The sequence below is a fragment of the Parus major genome, chromosome 9, assembly GCF_001522545.3.
Source record: "Parus major isolate Abel chromosome 9, Parus_major1.1, whole genome shotgun sequence".
Classification (NCBI taxonomy): Eukaryota; Metazoa; Chordata; class Aves; order Passeriformes; family Paridae; genus Parus; species Parus major.
Window position 1 is genome coordinate 22,478,691 of NC_031778.1, and position 21,353 is coordinate 22,500,043.

General features: G+C 42.7%; 1 long non-coding RNA gene across 1 annotated transcript in view; it reads right to left on the reverse strand.

Moving 5' to 3' along the window:
- LOC107208955 overlaps positions 1 to 21,353 on the reverse strand; it is a 37,009-nt gene that overhangs the window by 8,469 nt on the left and 7,187 nt on the right. The window contains exon 1 of the long non-coding RNA XR_004498741.1: positions 1 to 21,353. This exon is cut by the window's right edge and continues 7,187 nt beyond it. This is a non-coding gene — a long non-coding RNA (uncharacterized LOC107208955).

Consider the following 21,353-nt stretch of genomic DNA (forward strand, 5'->3'; position numbering starts at 1 on the left):
CTTGGGGTGAATTCTGAAGCACACCCAGAGCAGAATTCTGGAGCTTTGTTCTGGATGAGTGAGGGGCAGTAAAACACCTCACGAGGGCCTCGGGCCTCGGGCGCAGCACGCGAGGAATCCAAGATTGTAAAGATTTACTGTGCTCACAGTTACAGTCCCACAGCCCCATGAAAAACCACAATAAAATATACGAGTTAGTTCTGCTGAGCAGAGCTGCAGGCTTTAAATTTGCACAGGTACTGCCTTCCAAACACGTAAATCAAGCTGAAATGCCTGTCTCAGGAGGCAGCAGGCCTCACTGTGACACGGTGCCTGTCCTGTAGGTGTTCATTTCCAGAACATGGAAAAAGTCACTGTTTATTTTTTATTTTTTATTTTCCTTCGATGCAGCAGCTGTTGATGAAGATTTTCAGTGCAATCTCAGCTGACTGATGGTTTCCTTCACACAGAGATGGGAGGCCGAAGACACTGTTGGGATATATGGCATAATTATTTTGCCTAATGGAAAAAAACATTCATTTCCATGGCAGTCCTAAATTATTGCTGCCTTGAAGGCAAATGATTTTGTATATTAAGGAATTGAAAATTGGGTGATAAGTAGAGTAAATCTTGAGTAGGGAGGGCAAGAAAAGCTTGTGTTTAGTCCATCACTTAATTCAGCAATGAACAACTTGCAAGAATTTAATCCTCTCTATATTTATTTATTTTTCATGCATGTCCTGCTCATTTTATGGACTGAATATATTTGTTTCTTCCTTAATTATTATTTTTTTAGGTTTTTAATTTTATGAATAACAGAGATACCAAATGGAACTCTATGAGCAATGCAGGAAGTTTTACTGAAAATCAAAAAAATTATCATTTTAATCATCTTGAGGTGAAAGTATTTCTATAATTAAACCTAACTGTAAGGTAAAAGGTCACAGGAATTTATTTTTAAAATATGTTTATTAATTCTCAATTATTTCCTAATAGTCTTGCTTGGGTTGTTTATTGTTATTATTATTATTATTGTTGTTGTTGTTGTTGTTGTTATTGTTGCTATTGTTGCTATTGTTTTTATTATTAATAATAATAGTAGTTATTATTATTGTTATTATTATTATTACTACTATTATCTCATTTGGCCCTCAGGCAAAATTGTGATCCTTTCAAAACACACAAGATCCTTTCAAAACACACAGGAGACAAAAAATGTCTCTGTAGCTTTTTGGCAATATAAAAGTAAGACATTTGATCTATTCCTCTAGAATCTTGCTGCTCCAAAAAGACTTTAAAATCTATTTTACTTTCAGTCAACAGTGAACTTTGGTGTGACACATGTGAGTTTGCACTTAATCCATTTTTTGGTGACCTGCTCCTTTATTGCTCTCTGCTCCAGCATGGGAGAAAGATGGTTAAACAGCACCAGAGGCTGATGGAAATGTCTCAAATGAAATTTCATTTTTCAGAGCAAGGCAGGGCAGCTCTGAGAGCCAAATTTGTCTCTTGTCAAAGGAGAGAGAGCTGCTCTTTGGAGGCACTGACTGCAGGCAGAAAGAGGCACGAGGAACTTAGGCAAGGGTTTCACTTTAAAAAATACATAAATTGAATCTCTTGGCTTCACCTGGGTGATGATTTAAGTTTGCAGCTGTGTGGCAGTTGATTCTCAGGTTTGTACAAGAATCCAAAATGAGAGCTTCCCATTAAAAAACTTCAGCTTTGGAGCAGCTCCTTCTTAGGCTACCACTGTCTTCTCAGTCTGTTTTGTGGGGTTTGATGGTTATTTTTAACTCAGAAAAAAAACAGCACTGAAAAATGGACTTTAAGAAATAAGCTCATAGATAAAAAGCCATTTATGAGACTTTCCAGATATATGAAAAGAGTGGAAGATTTCAAAACCTTCTTATTATGAACAGTATTTTATGCAACTGCTGTCGAAATACATCTATGCAAAAGAATATTTTACTGGTAAGTAAAAAATACAGCTTCAAGATTTATGCTGCAGGTTGCAGTGCTCAGACTTGGGTTTTCCAAAGGCAGCAAGATGGATTCTGAAGTCCCTATAAAGGCTCTGCAAAACATCATGTGTCTACCACAAATTCCTGCTTAGAACAATTTAGGTTGCAAATAAGGAACCAGCCCAGAAATTCTGCATTTTTGGCTTGCTTTGAATGACTGTCCTTGTTGTTATGGTAATTCTATGAAAAAGACTCTCAGAAATCAATTTGCTGTTTGTGTATAATTCCCCAAACTGAGAAAGAAGCTGCTGGGTGTTGGGTGGATGAAGGAACTGCCACTGGTGAAGGTGTTGAGCTCAGTTTAAATCAAATGTGGCAGCATTTAAAAATCCATAGTCTTGGTCACACCATGTCCTCAGGCTGGGAGGGAGTGAGGATGCTGAAGGCATGGCTTGGATCATCCCAAAGGTTCTCACACAGCATTTGTCTCAGAAAATGGGATTCACAAATCCCAGAAAGGGCAGGGTCACCAGAGGTTCTTGGGACCTTTGTTATTAAAGCTGTTAAATTACAAAAATCAGACAAAAGTTGGAGCCAGGCTGAGAAGCAGCACAATAATGCCAATGGGAGGAGCGAAAGTTGGATTTACCAAGCCAAAAACTGTGCAGAAGGAAAAGTGTCAGGAATATTTCCACTTGTTAGAGGTATAATTGTGCAGAACACAGGCAAAGACACCGTGGAAAAGCAATAACAGGCGTTGGAAGAGTGGGACTGATGGAACATGTGGAAGTCAGGGCAGGTGCTGCACTCTGTGTGCCCATTAAAATCCCCAAACCACAGGATTTACCTCAGAAACTGGCACAGGGAATAGACTTTTCCAAACTGTGCTTGTCCAAAGCCTGGCAGCTCCGTAGGAATCGGAATTTTAAAAACACACTAATTCTGACTGAACTCACACATTTGTGCCTATTGAAGTAGGAAAGATTACCCTGGGGGGAGCCAGTTACCTGCAGGATTTCAAAGACGAATGGATTGAATCCTGCAGAGAATAAATAGTATTTTCTGGTTTTTGGATGACATACTAATACCTGGGAGGAATTCAGATGAGTATTTACAAAACCTTGAGGAAATTCCAACATGTTATAAAGCTATGCTTTAAAGCGAACAAAAATAAGATTGTAGGCATGAGATTTTTATTTATTTTTTTTTTCAGCACCCTAAAACCAAGTTCCTTGCCTAAGTTTCAGAAATAAAGGCTTTAAAAAGGAAAATAAAAACTATGGAGCATGCAGAAATGCCTCAATGTTACTTAACTTCTGTTGTTTTTATCCATGTGAATGGTTTCTTATGGAAGTCCCAAATTATCATTGCTAATTAGGTTGATGTTTTCCTGATAAAGGAAACATAAAATAGATGTGGATGGAGTATTAAAATTAGGAGGTTTTTTTGAGGAAAAAAACAAAATACTTATGAGCTCTGTGGCATCTTATAGCTAGAGGTCATTCAGGAGAACCTTAAACCACAATTTCCTGAAGGAAAATGAGCTGTTGCTTCATAAGACTCTAGCTCCCAAAAAAATTCCCTGTTGTCTTTTAGATCATTATCAAAATCTGAAAATACATCTACATTTTTAAAAGAAAACTTGCACACCCATTTGGGAATTAATAAATTCTAGGAACATCTCTTAAAAAGTATCTCGATGCAGATAGAAAACCAGTGGTAAAAAGGAAGGATGACTAGTTTTTATCTTTTTGGGGGCAGGAAGTTTTGGGGATCAATCTTTATATTGTTTTTAATATTGTAAAATTCACTGTGGACCGTGAAACGTTTGTCCTCCTCATCCCTCCTTCCAGTCACCAACAAATTCAGCTGGAGACAGAGAAGAAAAGGTGATTTTCTGAGGAGAGGCCTGGATTTCTGTGTGTTTTTTGAACAGGCACATCACAGGAGATATTTAAGCTCCAGTGCTTCACTGGGCAGCGTTACCCGGGCAGGAGATGCTGTTTTCCAGGAGGAGCAGCTCCAAGGAGCTTGTGAACCTTTTTACCAGCAGAATTATCCCAATAGCATGGTGGAGAAATAAAAAAGGACTGAAAGAAGCTGTTCTTGGTGTAAATTTTGGTCAGGGCACCTGAGCCCTCTGGAGCCTGCAAGAACAAGGGCAGGACGTGTTTCTCCCACTCTCTTGGGACTGTAGCTCTTGAGTGTGGTCACCTGGACTTGCAGCAGTGTTTTCATGGAGGATTTCTCTGAAAATCTCTTGCAAGGCCTTCCTGGGGGACACCCAGGAGCCCTTGGTGTGATTCTGCCTTGCCCAAGCCAAATGAGAGTCCCTTTGGTTATGTCCATTCTCTCCCAAGACTCGAGAGAAACGAGGTCCTGCATATTTGAGTACAAATTTGAGTCCCGTGCTCAGTAACAGGGAGGAAAAGGAAACATTATTGTCCTCAGTTAATTGCTTCTTTGTGACAGGCACACTTCAAAGGCACTTTAGTCTCAAGTGCATCTTAGCAGTGAAAAACCCGTCTCACCGATTTTAACCCTCACTATTTCCAGCCACGAAGCTGAATGAATTCCACATAATAGAATCTCCACGTGTGGAAGTGGAATGTGAAATTAGTTTGGGGTTTGGTTGGGGTTGGGGTTGGTTTGGTTTTTTTGGTGGTTTTTTTTTGTTTTTTTTTTTGTTTTGTTTTGTTTTTTAAAGTACTGCTTTAATGAGGTGTTTAGTTTAGCACATTTGGCTCCTCCAAATTACCTCAAGGGGATTCATATGTTAACGAACTCCACAGCTGTTGTTTGTGAAACCAGCCTAGCACAAGCAGAGCATGTTGTGCAAAGATTTAAATGCTCTGTTGGAGAGGTCACTGCACTCCTTTGTCTGCTGTCAGTTATTAATAACGAGCACACTACTTAATTTTAAACACTGAGTTAATTTTTTTTTGGGCATCGAATGTGTTCCAGGTGGGTTTGGTTTGGGATTCAACGCCTGGGTCGACAGAGGGAAGCTGCAATCAAAGGATGACCTGATTTTATGCAATTGATGAAACATTTCGGGGTGGGGATGACTGGTAATGAAGTTTCAGGCTTTGGAGGTGGCCTGAAGAGGCTGCATTGAGCAGAGAGAAGGTTTGCAATGATAATTGTTTTATAAACATGCCCCGATATGCTTCAAAAGCTTTAATTCTGGATTTCTTAAATTAGGCCGGCTTTGCTCCTGGCAAGCAATAAACTGTTTTCATTTTAGATGTCACTTTACATTTAAGGAAATTAATAACTGGGAAATAAAAAAAAATCCCGTTTGCTAAGTAAGGGCAGACAATCTGTTTATTTCAAGTATCCAATTAAAACCCACAGCTCTCCTCGTTGAACAAACCCTGGGTTTTTAAGGACCAGAGTGACAGAATTTATATGCTAGGAGAGTAATCCCAGTCCTTACCATCTCGTCAGAATCAGGATGTGCTCTGCTGCTCCTGGAGCCCACCTGGCCACATCCAGTTGGAAAATCCCGTGGGCAGCAGGTTGTCCAGAAGACTTGGATTAGGGACTACTGCTTCCCAGCCTGCTCCCAAATAGCACCCTCTGGCTCATAGATCATTGCATCATTTCAATATTTGGGTTCAATTTCCTCCATGTGTCTTATTACTGAAAATAATGAATGATTTAATAATGAATCATTAACATCAGAGCAGCCTCTGCTGGCTGGTGGAGACAGAGCTCTGTCCGACAGGGGATTTCATTTGGACAGACCAGGCTTTATTCCCTCCCTCCAAGGTATCAGCATTAACTGCAAGGAATGATATTTTGCCTGGAATTTAGGCAGAATATAAAATAGATGTCCAACGGGAGCATTGCCAAATTCGAGCACTCCATATTGGATGAGATCAGGGCTTCTGTCAAACAAATGCAAATGTGGTGTGACTTTCTTGCACACAAAGCAAGAATTTCATCTGAGCCTCCATGACACGGCTCTGAAAACATAATTAAGCTCAGACAGCAGAATAAAACCTTTGCCTTCCTCAAGGCAGAGAGGTTACTAATTATTGTAAAGTGGTTTTGTTGGTAAATCAAGTTTTTTGAAAGATTTGGCGTTGTTAGAAGAGCCCTTCTAAAAAGAGAATAATCCGTGTCGAGTGAAAATACAATAATGCTTTCCCAAAATCCTTCTGTTGCTGTTTTGCAGAGGGAAAACTGAGGTACAGTTTGCCTGAGAGCCTGTTCTCACAAGTTATTTAGCTTGGGAGCAACGTGGGATCTGTGCAAGCTCCCACTGGTTCAGAGATAATTTTTAATATTATGGAATACTTTCCATGTGATGCCACCTGAGCAGGATGGTTGAGATGACATTTAATGTCACCTACAGTATCAAATTGTCCTCTGTCCTCAAGGCAGGGGGGTGAAATCAGCCCTTCATTTAACACAGGCCATTGAAAACCAGCCATGCACAGGCTCCTCCCTTCAGCAGAGGAGCTGGATGCAAATGGATAAACCGGATTGCTGATATTGTATTCACCCTCTCCCATTCTCAAGGTCCATTTCCAAATGTCCATTGACTGGGGGTGGATGGGAAGGGGGGAGAATTTTGCATGATTTTTATTGCTAACTCTGAATAATGGAAGTGCAGCAAATGCAGCATGTGGGCCATTCTTCGGACTCTGTGAACATTCAGTTCAAAAATATTTGTAACAGTGAATGAGAGACTGTTCCTTTGCTCAGCATGGAATTAGAATGACTGCCAGTCGGGAATGAAGTCACCTTCCATTTCAGGATCTTTCAGCGAAAAAGGACAAGTTTTCCTGCGGATCTGGATTTGTCATGTGTGTTCCTGAGGAAATGTTAAGAAACTGAATGTTTCAGGAAGGTGGAAGGCTTGGAAAGACATTTACACCAAACAGGAATGTGGAAGGTTCAGCAGTACTTTGGCACCCTCTTCTCCTTCATTTATTGCATCCCAGCCCAAGCCTTCTCCAGAGCACAGCCCACTGTGACTTCACTGTCTCCCAGGACATGACAGGATTTCCAGAGGGAGCTAGGACTGGGAATGGGTCAGCAGAAACCACAGCTCCCCAGTCCTTCACCTTGCTCATTTATGGATTCTCCACAATATATTAAAATAGATTAGAAGTTCCAGAGAGCATGAATGGATGGATGGATGGAGGTGCTTGAGGTTCTTTGATATTCCTAAAAGTAGAACCCCCTGACCAATATTTAAGTAACAAAATTAGATGTTCCTTTAATGAGTAATTCCAATTTTCTAGATATTTCTTAATAACAAAAAATAACAAAAAATCTAATGACATCTGAAGACCTAGCAAGTCCTGTGGAAAGTAACTTTGGAAAGAAAGACAAATAGTGATAAAGGTGCAGACTTACCTCACTTGTGGCCATTTTGCAGAGCAGAAACACACACAGACATCTCCCCATTTATATGAACCCCATTTATACAACCCTTGTTAGACCCCTTTAAATACTCCCTGACACATCCCCACTGATGCAGTGCCATTTCCGACAAAAGCCCAACTCTTTTCCTGTATCAAAATGCACTCGTTCTGCAGTAATTCAATGACATGGCTCTTCCTCTTTATGAGCTCTGAAAATATCTCATTAAGAGTTTCACAAATTACCACCATAACTTCTGCTGACGCGCTCCTTCGTCCTCGCCTCCAAATAAATCCGGTTGACAACTTTAATGGAACAAAGCAGGGCTTTCCCAGGCTGTGATTCAGCACTCAAACACCTCGGTGTCATCTCCAGCTCAGAGGTTTGACAGAGCCAAGGTGTGAGGTGCCACTTGAGACAAGCTGGGATGGGAGCGTGAGGGAAGTGCGGGGATGTTTTTCCTCCCCTCTCTCGGATTTACGGTTTCAGCACTCTTCACCATCTGGTGGAACACTTCAGAGAAGAAAACAGTTCTGCAATATCTAATTTTGCCATGTTTTTGGAACATCATTATAATGATCTTTGTGTCATTTAAGTGTGATTACTCGTCCTCCAAGGCTTTTCCTGTTTACGCTTAAATAGTACTGGAGCATGGCCAGATACGCTTGAAATGAAATGGTACAAAATACTACATTTTTATCATAAAGGCTTAAAAGCAACATTTACAATTAGGGTGCACAGCCTGTACTTTGCATTCTGGTAGGTTTTTTGTTTTGATCTCATTGTAGTAGTAGATAAATAAAATTAATTAAGCAAGCGTAATTACCGGTTAAATTTTACAAAATCCCGAAGAAATGGAAGGCCTAATTCAAAGTGGCGGTAATGGTGTAAATAATTAAGTCAAATTGTTTTCATTTTCATGCTGCATATTGTTTCCTTCAGCATGTAATGGTACAAGGCAAAGTGTACGCAGTGCTCGAACTAGACAAATAATAGATGAATTTATTCATAAATACTTTGTGGATTGTAATTAGAAGTTCACTGCTGCAGTGTCTATAGCACCAGTCTATTTTTTCCTTCAGTTTCCGTAAATATTTGCCTGGGTAAATTTGTGCTTTGAAGAATGTAGAGAGAAGGAGAACAGACCAGAAAAAGTGTTGCAAAATCATCTTTTCTCCTTGGTTTGAGTGGCATCCGGGGTCCCAGCAGCATGCAAGGTCTGTGTCCTGGCATGGCCCAGGTGGTTCTGTGCCTGCAGCAGGCTGAGGGGGGCTGGGAGCTGGGTGTGAGAAGAGTTTCCCTTCTCTCATTGCTTGTTGCCCCAAATAGAGCTTTTCCAACCAGGAGGTACAAATTACCTGGCAGATCCTGCCAAAAAACCCACTGGACGTCAGGGCTCCAGCAGAGATTGCCTGGACACGGGGTGATTGCGCAGGGTAAACACACTGTGGGAGGAGAATGGGATTGTTTCTCTTCAGGGCTGGTGAACTTTTCCTCAATGAGCTCATTCCAGGCAGAGCTGTGATAATCCAGGACGGGCAGAAGCTCAGGAGATCCTTTGGGGGTCAGCACTCGCCGTGGCTCGGCTTTGAACACGGGGCAGTGACTCTGAAAGGGGCATTTGGGGACAGCCCCCCATCAGCAGCTCCTGGGTGAAACCCATTCGTGCAACCAACCCTCAGCTCGTTCTCAGCACAGCACAAATTTATTAAAACAGCAGTTTGGAAAACCCAGGGACACAGAAGGTGAAACCTGCTGGATAAATCTGCCATCCAGCACGCTCTCAATGCATTCCCACTGAGAGCAACCTGGGATTGTGTTAGGATTACCTGCACTCCCTAAGGTTTGAGGGACCTTTTCCTGCCCCAGTGCATCCACCTGAGTACTGTGAGTGTGGTAAAGCCACTCAATGAGTGCCAGAAGAGACCGTGGCACTGCTTGGGGCTGGCACGTGCCAACACCTCGAGCCAAGCACAGAGTGCAGCACCAGGCACTGCAAACAAATCCCTGCAAAGCTCTGCACGGGGGGTCAGAAAGGCTCCTCGGGGCTGCTGGTTCTTTCCATGTTCTTCCAGCGTGGGGGAGAGCTGAAAAATACCGTGGAGCTTTCCTTCACCTCTCGCTGCAGTGGAGCAGAGCTTCTGCATAGCACTACTGGCCTCTGCTGCCAGCATGGGAGAGGAGGAGAGGAGAGGAGAGAGGCTTCCCACACCCCTCTGGAGGCCTCCTGATCCCTGAGTATGAGCTGCAGGAAAACCAATCTTTCATCTTTACCTTATTTTCATGCTTACAAATAAAGGTCAAGGCTCCCATGCTGTAGCCAGCGCCGAACGAGCTTTGAACAACCACCCTGAAATGTGATTGTAATTAGTTTCCTTTCAATCTTGATGTGAACAGTGATCTTAAAATGCCAGGACTGTAGCAGTGCATATGATTAACAAGCACGCAGAAAGGCAGTCTACAGAAAAATATGGATAGAAATGAACAAAATGCAAATGTTGCACTGCTTTAAATTTTATTATCCTCCCAGCTCTTCATAAAATACTGTAGACATCGTTTGATTATATTTTTAGTCTAGGGAATTAATTTTTAACTAGGAAACTCGTTTCTGTCTTATGATTACTCTTCTCTGCAATGGCCTGTAGGTCTGAACTAAAAAAAATCACAGTTTTTATTGCACTGACGATGCCCAGAACTCAAATTAATCTCACTTATGTGTGTGCCATGCCACGCAATATGTGCTGGAGCTGCAGGCAACCTGTGCATCTTTTCATACCAGTGATTTCTCCAGGAGCCAGGTGTAAAGCCTGGCCAGGGTAAGGCTGTGCCCTCCCGGTGTCATCGCCTGGGAGAATCCTTGGAGGAGGCTGATTCTGTGGAACCAGTGGAGGGGAAGGAGGAACGGAGCCAGTGATATTTCCTGGTCACTCCTCTGATTTCACTTCACTGTCTCAAGGGTAGCTCACAGCAGAGCCTAGGGGAGGGTGAAGAGGAGTTCTGAGCACCGTGCTCTGGTCATATCCACTCACAGCCCCTGGTTCAGCTCCTTTCTGCACCCAGGGATGGGTGGGAACTGCTTCCAGGGAGGCAGAAATTCCCTCACCCAGCCAAAAAGAACTTCAGGGCTTCTCCTCTGTTTGGAGCAGAAGGAATGGGAAGGAGAGAGAAACAGAAGAAACTACATGGGGATTATTTTGCTTGAGAAACTACCAAGCTGTATTTTCTACCTGGGAAAAAAGTTTGTCATTTTGGTTTTTTTCCAGCTACCAAGTAAATTCACTTTGTCAAAACACAGCTCTTAAAAAAACCAGCCAGAAGAACAGAGCTAGAAGGCCATGGTGGAGGCACAGACGAGATAAAACAGAGAAGACTCTTCAGAGGAGGAATGTGGTTTAACACTCTGCAGGTAAATGTGGCTCTCCTACCCTTCAGGCTGACTTGTCCTGCAGCATCCTGACCCAGACATGCAGCAGTGTCTCAACCCTGGCATTGTTGTCTGAGTCAAAACTGCCCTCCAACACCTACCCAAATCTTATTTGTTCTGTTCTCCAAACAATCTCAGCTCAGATACCCCTGTTTGAGAACAGCATGATACCTTGATACAGCTGAGAGAGCCCTTACTCAGAGTTTGTGGTTACTGACACCTCGAGAGCACAGCTCTGCTCAGTTACCTCATCCCACTGCCTTGGGCTCTCACTCTCCACACTGAAATCCACTTCAAATGGAGTGCTGAAAATCCAATTGTTTGCTGTCAAAAAGTTTCCATTTTGTGATGAAAGATGTGACCTTTCTTTTTGGAGTGATTAGTAAACATGAGGTAAAATGCGGGAGCACGGCAGTGTTAACTTGATACCGCCACAGGCTCTGTGCATCAAATATTTCTGCTTTATTCTGAATGTCCTGTTAATGAGAAAAATATTCAAATCAAAGAAATGTGTTTCCTTCAATTCTCTTCACAGTGTAATTTGGAGCTTCAGAATAGCACGCTCAATTATGTCTGTTTTATTCCTAAATAAGGGGGGAAAAAAACATCAGAAAATTATTAAGTAAACCTCTTACAATTGTTAAGCAACATCCAGTATTAATTGTATAATCACTCTTTTATTATTTTTCATCAGGTAAGATGTGAATAAATAGCATGCTTGCTGAAAGGATTTCTTCCACAAACACCTGGAACACCAAATTCCAGTGTCAGTCAGATTCTAAAAGCACAGTGCCTTTGGGAGATGGGCAGAAACATCTCCTTAAAAACTGCTGGAGAGGCTGGTGTGACCAGGAGCAAGAAGCAGCATTAATTTGGCTATTCTGGCACTTCATGGAATGTCTGGGGAGGGCTCACCTCCAGACAGAGCAGCAGGGATGTGTCCGTGCTGCAGAGCCAGGGGGGCTCCTCGATGTTCAGCAGCTCCCCAGGGTGCCCATGGGCCCTTTGGGCATTGGGTTTGTTTCACCCAGAGCTGGTGCTTCCCCTCTGGATAAGGATTTATTCATCCCAGCTCCCCTGGGCTGCTGGGCAAGCCTCCCACCCTGCCATCCCATGCCGCTTTCCAGGGAATCTCACCAAGCCAGGGCTTCCCCTCCTGGGGCTCCACTGCACATCCCTGCGGGTCCCCGGCCCCCACACGGCTCATGGACACGGCCACAGGGGCTGAGATTGCTGGGGCACCACCCCAGCCATCCCCACAGCTCCAGGAGACTGCCCCAGGCCAGGAGGCTCCTGAGGCTTCCTGGGAAGGGTGAACAGCATCATCACAAACACCAGCAGCACCTCACGGAGGGAGCGTGGGCAGGGGGCTCACCCCGGGGCGTTTGGGGGACATGCAAAGCAGGCCTGCTTCCCAAATTTCCCAAGAGCCATGAGGAATTAATTCCTCAAACATAATACATGCTTCTAGTATCAGCTAAGATGGCACATACCAAAGGAAACAGGAGGCCAGTGTTGTTCCTTTCCTCCTCTTCTTTGCACAGGTTGAATTTTCCGTATTGACTCTGCATAGGTTGCATGATCCATAGGTTGGATAGCAGGAAAGGTTCTTCCCCCAGAGGATACTGGCACTGCCCAGGCTCCCCAGGGAATGGGCACGGGCCTGAGGATGCAGAAGCTCCAGGAATGCTGGACAGGGTGGGATTGTTGAGCCAGTGCAGGGCCAGGAGCTGGACTGGATGATCCTTGTGAGTCCTTTCCAACTCAGGATATTCCATGATCCTATAATAGCTCTTTTTCCTCCTCAGGGCAGAGTGCTGAGACCACCACGCAGGAGGCTGTGGATGTTTCAGCCATGAAATTATTCCCCAGGTGCACCTTCCATCATCAGCATCACCGCTGGCATTTACTGCCCTTCCCATCAAATGCATCTGGACAAAGGCTGTGAGCTGCTGATGGGAGACCAAACCACAAATGAGAAGAGTCTTGAAAATTCCCTCTGTGAAGGGTGGGAGGACAAAGGACCGTGGATTCTGTGAGTTGCTGACACAATACAAAATTTCTTTCATCAAAAGGTTTCTTTTCAGAACCCTGCAAACTATTGGTTGTCTTGTTCCTCATAAGGAGGAGAAGCTTCAAGTCCATGTGTAAATTTGTTCACACTTCAGCAGCCTGATTTTCCTGGACTACCTTCTCCAGCACTTCTGAAACCCTGTTTAATACCTGGAATGAGGATCTCCCATCCTAATTTCTGCCAGGACAAATTGTGACCAAACACACCTGCAGCTGTCCAAGTCCTGCCCTATGGATTTAAAATTGCCATCTAAGTCAGGACTGATATTTATAAAAATACAACTATGGCAAGTTCTGTACCTCAGTCACCTGGCTTATATTTGATTTTTTGTCTCCATGAACATGCACTTGTTTCCTAAACCTTTTTTTAGAAGTATTAGCATAAAACAGTCCCTTCAAGAGCAACAACAAAGTCTCCATATTTTCAAGTGCATCAAAAAGACTTTGTCACACTGCAAAATAGGTCTCCTCACAGATGAGCCTCTTGCTCCCTGAAACAGTCCCTCTCTAAACATAAGCACAGAGTCCAAACACCTTCTCCCGTGGTTCCCAATTCTGCTCAGATAAAAACTGTTTACAGCAATTCCATCAGCTGCCAGTTGACAGCACTTCCGTACCAAGTATGTGATTAATCCCTCATGTGAAAGTCACGAGTTATGTCACAATAAATGACAACCAACCAGTCTCACTACTCACAGCAGGGGAGGAAACGCTGAGAAAGAGGAGCTGGGCACAGCAAAGCCATCGACAGGACGAGGACCAGGTACAGAACAAGAAACTTTCAGATTTCCACTGGATGCTGTTCCTCAGTGAATTCACATCATCTGTCAGCCTCATCTGGGACCACACTCCCTGATTCGAGCTGATGGCAAGGATCTGAGTCAAATAAGTGAACGTTTTTGCTAAATGCTGTCTGTCACATCCTGTTACTCCACGCTGGGTTCCCCGCCATACGTCCACGATGTGGTGTAACATAGCATGATGCAGCAGGGATGATTTCATGTGACATGACAGAGCAACATTGCTGCAGCTTTTGGAATAAACACCTGCTTCTAGCAGTTATTTCATCTGCTGGAAGTGGTTTCATAAAACAGAGAACATGGGTCCTGCTACATTGCACTTTGCTCTTTTTAAATCTCTAATCTCTTCCATGATATTTTGGTCATTTTATTTTTATTCCATAAGCCACGTTCCCTTACAGGGTTGGGTTTTCATGGTTTTTCTTTTCAATAAAAGCTACAAATAAACTTAGGAAAACTGGGAGAAAAGGAACTGCTCTAAACCATGATGGAGACACATGGAAAAAGTTCTTATCATGGAAGGAAAACACTGACTCTATTAACAGCAAAGAACATATTTACCCACAGGTAATATAAAATAACAGGAACAAAGTTTAGAAGACTTGTTCTTCCTTCAGAAACTTCAGCAGAATGTTATAAGTGAATTCTGGGTAAAAATCTTCTCTCCTTGGAGAAATATGGACACAGAAAAGGCAAACATTTAACTGTTGATTTTGTACTTGCAGATGTAGGTTTTATGAATGGAAACATTTGCAATTAAAAAAAAAAAAAAAAAAAAGGTTTGGGTTACCCTTTCTAGAATTTTGCTTCATTATCCTTGACCTGACTGACAGAAATATTAACAGTGGGGAATAAAACTGCTGGTTTAGTTATCTAAAAACTGAAGTAATTTATTCATCTTGAACAGATTCTCTCCTACCAAAAATCCTTCCATCTGCATGTGAATGCATGAGAGCTAATTAAATTGGCAGCCATGGCTCTGTACTTCTCATTTGGAGGACCTTCATCTCAAGCTAGAAGAGCTTCATCCTCCAGGACCTCGTTAGAGAAGAGGGAAAGGGAATCAAACACAAGTGCAAAGTTCAAAACAGAGATGGATTTCAGAAAAAAAAAAATCAAAAATAATTAAATTTGGATCACCCCAGCCTTCTCAAAGGGAACAAAACTGGTCCCATGAAGCTCCAGAGGTGGTTTGTGCACACTGGAGCTGGCAGAGGGATTTGGAATGCTCTTTGTGTACCTGGCCCTTGGGATGGAAAAGCCACAACTGCCACGGGGTCCCTGTCAGGATTACACCTCTCCTTCCCACCCCATGCCCAGGACAGGATGTCACCTTGCTGCGTGGCAGGCAAGCCTGGAGTTAAATTTCAGAGAAGGATCACAAATCTTACCCTTTGATAGGGAAAATGGAAACGGCCCCAAACTGCACCAGAGGTGAGGGATTATTGAGAATAATCTCTTCAGCAAAAGGGTTTTCCAGCCCCAGCACTGGTGGAATAACCATCCCTGGAAGGATTTAAAAGATGTGTAGAAGTGGCACTTGGGGACAGGGTTCAGTGGTGGCCTTGGCAGTGCTGAGGGACTGGTTGGATTTCTTGAGGGGTCTTTGCTAATGTAAACAATTCCCTGATTCCATAATTCCATGATTCCATGAAATGGGGGCTGGGCTTTGGGTCAGCAAGGAGGAGAGGGCCTTGAGCCCTGCAAGGAGGGAGAAAAGGGCTGATTATGGTAGCAAAGGTGTCCTCCCATGGGGACTGTGCTGCTGTGTCACCCTTTGGTGGCCCCGGGGTCCCTCGGAGTGCGGGCAGCCCCGACAGGCAGCGGCAGCTCCGTGCTCCTCGTTGGAAACAGGAGCTACACTGGGATGCATTTTCTCCAAAAGCAAAGCACCTTTTGACCTTCAGTAAAAATTAAACACTCAGAGGGATTGGGCAAAGCAGATTTTAATTTATAATAAATCAAGGCTGCCGTTGCCTCTCTTTATACAAAGGCCCCGAAGAGCTCCCGCGCCATGCGAGCCCTGCGAGCTGGCAATGTATTTTAATGTATTTATTTGATGATGCATTCATTCTTTCATTCATTCATCTATTCAGTCATTCATTCAGACACTTGTTCATTCATCCCTGTCCTTTTGCAGGAAGAGAACATAAGCCAGCAGTGGAATACTTCTTCACTGTCCTGATTTACAGCCACGGCTCTGAGTTGGTATCAATAAATCTCTTTGGCCCTCCTCAATCCAGCATTATCCCTCATTAGTGACTGGGATTTAAAAAAGGGATTAAAAATAATATCAGATTATAGATAGATGGGTAGATATGTGCATTGGTTGCAGTGCTTTGATTAAAGTCCTGGGCTGCTGATGGGTTTTTTTCTCTTTTATTTCAGATCTCTCATACTCACAGTTCTCTGGACCTTGCAATTATTTTCACAAACAGTCCCTGATGCTTTATTAACTGGCCCAATGATTTTTTCTATCAGTGATGGATAATAAGGTCCCCATTGCCCTCCCAGTGGTTAGTGATGTTGAGGGGAGCTCTGCTGAGCCTGGCTCTCACCCTCACCTTCTTTGCCTGTGGGAGATCTTTTGGTATTTTCTGGCCCAGGGAAATATTTATTTAAAAATATTTAAAAATAACCTTTGTGGGGCCATCCCAGCTCTGGTTGTGAGACTGTGTGGGTTGTGTCTAGAATTGCTTCCCCATCACTGTTCTTCTCAGCCAAAACATGCACATTTTATCTGCTTCTGAGTATGCCTTAAACATGGGAATATTTTCTCTGAGGAGGACTGAACTGAAGGGGAACTACTCTTCAAGTTGGGATTACTCACCCTCTAATAGCTGCTGGAACAATTTTTCTCCCATATCTCTGAAATACCCTTAATTAATCTTGCAGACAACTTGCAACATAATTGTGTCCCTAAACTGTTAACCTTGAAAAATATTTGACAGTGTATTACCATCTCAGAAACTTGTTATCACAGGGAATAGAGTAAATCCATAAATATCCTGGTTTCTCTGGAAAGTCCCAGAATAATTCTTTTTGTCGATCTTTATTTTTTTGTTTTGTCCCTTTAGTTATATTTCTGATCTGGTGGCAGGAGATGCAGGAGAGAAAGAGGGCACATTAGGAAAAACAAACCAAGAGCAGTTTGGAAGAAAAGGTGGTTATATATTATGCATAACATAGTGGTTTTTACACAAAGGAGCTGTCCCTTGCATTTCTTTCTCATTTGCATGTCTTCAGGGCACCAGAGGACAGAGACACTGGATGGCACCAGCTGCCATCTGCAATCGGGTCACAACTGGTCCCTGGTAACCAGAAGAGACACAAAGACAGCCGTGCAGAGCAGGGGGAGCAGAGCCCGAGTGGCCCATGCACACAGCCAGTGCTCCCCAGACGAGGGAGGACGATGTCACCCGTGTCACCGCGGCTGTCACCGCCACAAGGGCCGCGCTGGCGGGCTGGGGCAGCGACACACGCATTGCCCTGCCTCCAGAGACCTCCTGAAAGCCACGGCACTCCTGGGGAGCTGCCTGCCTCCACCTAGAGTTATTAACATTTCCTCTCTTGGTTAGCAGCTCTAACTCTAAAAACCAAACTCTCTTGGTTTTAGTTCTGTTTCACAGCCTGGTTCCGCTGCTGGCAGCAGGGGTGGGCCTCTCCCGGGCCTGCTGCTCTTACTACGCTGCCATTTGAAATCATCAGGAAAAAAAAAATAATCAGGAGCTTAAAAAAGCTAAAGCAGACAGGCTGTTTCAGATTATTTCAGTATGTGTGCTCGCTGCACCAGCCAAATGTTCCTGTTAAAACCATAGTCTGATTTTCCCCCTGAAAATCAGGTTATAAACAAAAGGATTAGAAGAGACCAACCCAGGCAGAGAATTTAGATCTGGGTTCAAATATGAGCTGGAAATGATGGAAACACTTTGGTTTGAGGCCTTCTCTATTTTAATAATAGTTCTTTCTAAAGATATGTATCCTTTATGTATTTTTATATCAGGGATTAACTGTGTATCTTGGGAGAAACCAGAAAAGGGAATCATTATTTTACAATTCAATTCAGAGGAATCTGAAGGTTGGGATCAGTAGGGAGAGCAAGAACAGCTGCATTTCTTATAATTTTCCCATTAGGATACACTAATTTCCACACTGCTGCTCCCTCATTTCTAGTGTGCTGGTAGGTATTATTCTCATTTTTGGGGCTGGCAGCCCAGAAACTTGAAAAGAGAGAGTCTGGTTTTCACAAAAGGAACTTTTTCTCACTTAATTCAAACACTCATTCAGTTTGTATTCATTAATTTCAATATACAATTTTTTAGAAAAACCCATGCAGCTAAATGACATTATAACATGTTTGTGATGCTGTCATGTGTATTCCCAAAAAAGAAACTCAATATAGATGATATATTTATAAAACTGTGCCTAAAAGGGTTCCACAAGAGATTTTGGGCAAGGGCCTGGAGGGACAGGACAAGGGGCAATGGTTTCCTATTGACAGAGGGCAGGTTAAGGGATATTGGGAAGGAATTCCTCCCTGTGAGGGTGGGCAGGCCCTGGAATAAAATTCCCAGAGCAGCTGGGGCTGCCCCTGGATCCCTGGCAGTGCCCAAGGCTAGGCTGGAACAACCTGGGATAGTGGAAGGTGTCCCTTTTGAAGTGGTGGATTTCCTCCTCGAGGGGAAGATTTATTTGGCTCACTCCTTTTCACACATAAGAACACTTAAAAAGAGGTTTTTGCTTCTCACTAAACAAAGGGACTAAAATGAAAAGGAAAAACCCCTAGAAAAGCTTTCCAGATATTTTTACACATTTAAATCAGCTTGTTCCAACAAGAGCAATTCCACCAGCAGCACAACACCAATCCTATCAATTTTTTTACCCCAGGAATATCTTTATCCCAGGGAACTGTCACTCTGCAATTCCAGCTCCTTTGGGAGGGTTTTGGTTTTTGCACAGAGTTCTGTTTGTCCTGTGTGTGCCACAGCTGCCTATTGAAGCACCAGCAAAAGCAAAAGCTTTGGGGAATTCCCAACAATGAAGTTGAAATCTCTTTCCTGGTTAGTATTCAGCCAGGCTGTAATATTTAGCAGACATTTTCTCTTCTCCCAGTTTTCAATAGGCTGCATTTATCAGCATGGAGTAGCAATCAACATGTATTTGCTCATGTATTTATAAAAGTCAGCTGTGTGCTTCCACATTATTTCAATTCTTCCTTTAAAAACCTTTTGCTTTGTTTGTCTTCAGCAGGAAAATTCTGGGTAGATTTGATGTGTGTATGGTTGGTGTGCAATAAATCCATGAGTATTAGCACAGGAATTTCATTAATAGCTAAAGTGAATTATTTATGTAGCCCCTTGTTGCATCCCCAGATTTATTTAATATTGGATTTATAGTATTAGATAAGTTATCTTTAAAAGAGAAAGGGAAAAAAAGGATTGTTATTTGTATCTCTGCACTTAAAATGACAATTTCTTATTGGGGGATAAATTCTAATACCACTGGATTCTTGAGAAAATAATTTATTCATATAAAATTATATATTCTGCAAAGCTCTGAAAGTGATCTGAGGTAATTAAGCCATGAATGGAAAACATTTCTAAAACTGTAAGGAAGGAGCATTCTGGATCAAAATGAACAGAACAACCATGATTTATCCTGAGTGACCAAATCACTGATGTGATTGTTTTGTCCCTCCAGCAATATTTTTCTGAAATAAAAAATGCAAAAATGCCCTATCCTCAAGGAAAGCCTTGAGAATTTAATTCTCAGAAGTCAAAATTTGATTTTTTTAATGCTGCTTTTCTCAACCAGTTGATTGCAGCTCCAAAGGGTCGTGAAAGGCAATTAGAAGACACAAGGCACTTTAAATCTTATCATCTCCCAAAATAAAAGTCCAATTCCTACTCCCCCATTCCAGTTATGCCAAAATCCCCCAAAGTTACACCCACAACCTTCCCAACCACACCCAACTGCAGCACAGACCTGGGAATTATGGTTCCAGATTGGAGGGCAATTAATTTTACTGGAAAGGGAAGGGGGTCTTAAACAAATTATGCAGGAAATAAACACCCCCTTGACTGGAAAGAGTGAAAAATATTGCAGTAGTCATTCAATAAATGGCAAATTATGCACTAATTTATCTCCCCTCCTTATCTCATTGGCTTGTCTGATCAAATAGTTAAAATACTGTGCTTCCAGACATTTGTATCAATCCACAAATCCACAAATTTGAGGTTTTTAATAATATCCAATTCAGAAGAACATTTTGACACTTGCCTGGACCCCACTGTCTCCATCTTAATGGGCATTAACTGTCCCAGCTGAGTTTCTGGAATAAAATCCATTGATCTGTGTCAGTCAGGATCTTGAAAACTGAAGACCTGAGGTTTCAAATCCCAATCTGATCATATGCATTAAAATAAGCTGGAAGTCTTCACTGGACTTGGGCTCAGGCTCTGACAACCCCAACCCCAGCTAAAATTCATTCAAGCAAACCTCAAAATAAAATGGAATATTTCTCTGGCGAGATTAAAAAAAAAATTAAATGATGATAATGATATTATTGTTGTCATTTTCATTTATCATTATTATTGTTGTTGCTATTATTACACGATCCTTTCCTCTCTGTTCAGTGGAATATCCATCCTGCAGCAGCAGTTGGGGATTTCTGTTTTACAAATCAAACACCAAATGCAGTGAAACAGAGCTGGTGAGAGCTCAGGAAAATGATTCAGCGTTGAATGGATTGATTCAGGATGTTTTCCCTGTTTGCTGGCACATATGGAACACATGGAGATCAGCTCAGCTATAATTACAAGACAACATCAAGAATGGTCTAAAATTCCCTGGGGCAAACACCCTGAGGAGGGGAAGGATCCTTTTGGGGGCTACAAGTTGGATAAATGGGATTAGAGGGGAAATGGGATCAAAAATTGAGAATTTATTCCCAGCAATAAGATCAGCTGAACTGAAATAGTCCCCAGGGAAAGGAGCAGAAATGGGGCTCTTTGGTGTCTCTAACGTTGGAAACACAGCGTGGAGAACAATTTCACATCTGCCCAGAGGTGTGAGGGCATCCTAAACCAAGCTCACTGAACCCCTGGCCTTTCCAACTGCCTGGGCTGTTTGCAAGAATTATAGATCAGATCCCTAATTCCTACACTGTGGTACCTGTGATATCATTTGTACATGGTAGATCACAGCAGGTGTGCAGAATTAATGAGACACCATCATTAAATTTAAATGAATTTCTCTTTTTCAGATATAGAAAATTCCCACACACCAAGTGGGGTTAAAAAACCAAGAGTATATTTCTTAATACATACTCAAGAAATGCTTCTCCATAGAGGCCAGTCATAATTAAAACTACTTAATCCAATCCCTCGAGATCTTTCCATACATGTTTCATGTCCCAAAGCAATTAGAAATATAAACTTATTTAAAGTAAATCTGTCAGGAGGAAAACTGGACTGGTTTTCCTGCTCAGATCCCAGAGGGACCAGCTGGGTCTGACTCCAACTGTGTCAGCAGAGAGGAAAACAGGGATGGGGAGAGGTTTGGTGTCCCAGAGGTGGGAGAGCTGGAGGAGGAATCTCCCACTCTGGTGAGTTGTCCAGAGCCCAAGGAACAGCAGAATTAAGTCTGGCTTTTATTAAATGCCCAGTCCTGGCTTTTGATAGGATCAGCTTGTGTCCTGGACTCCCAAAATCCAAATTCAGCCCTGCCACTTTGTGT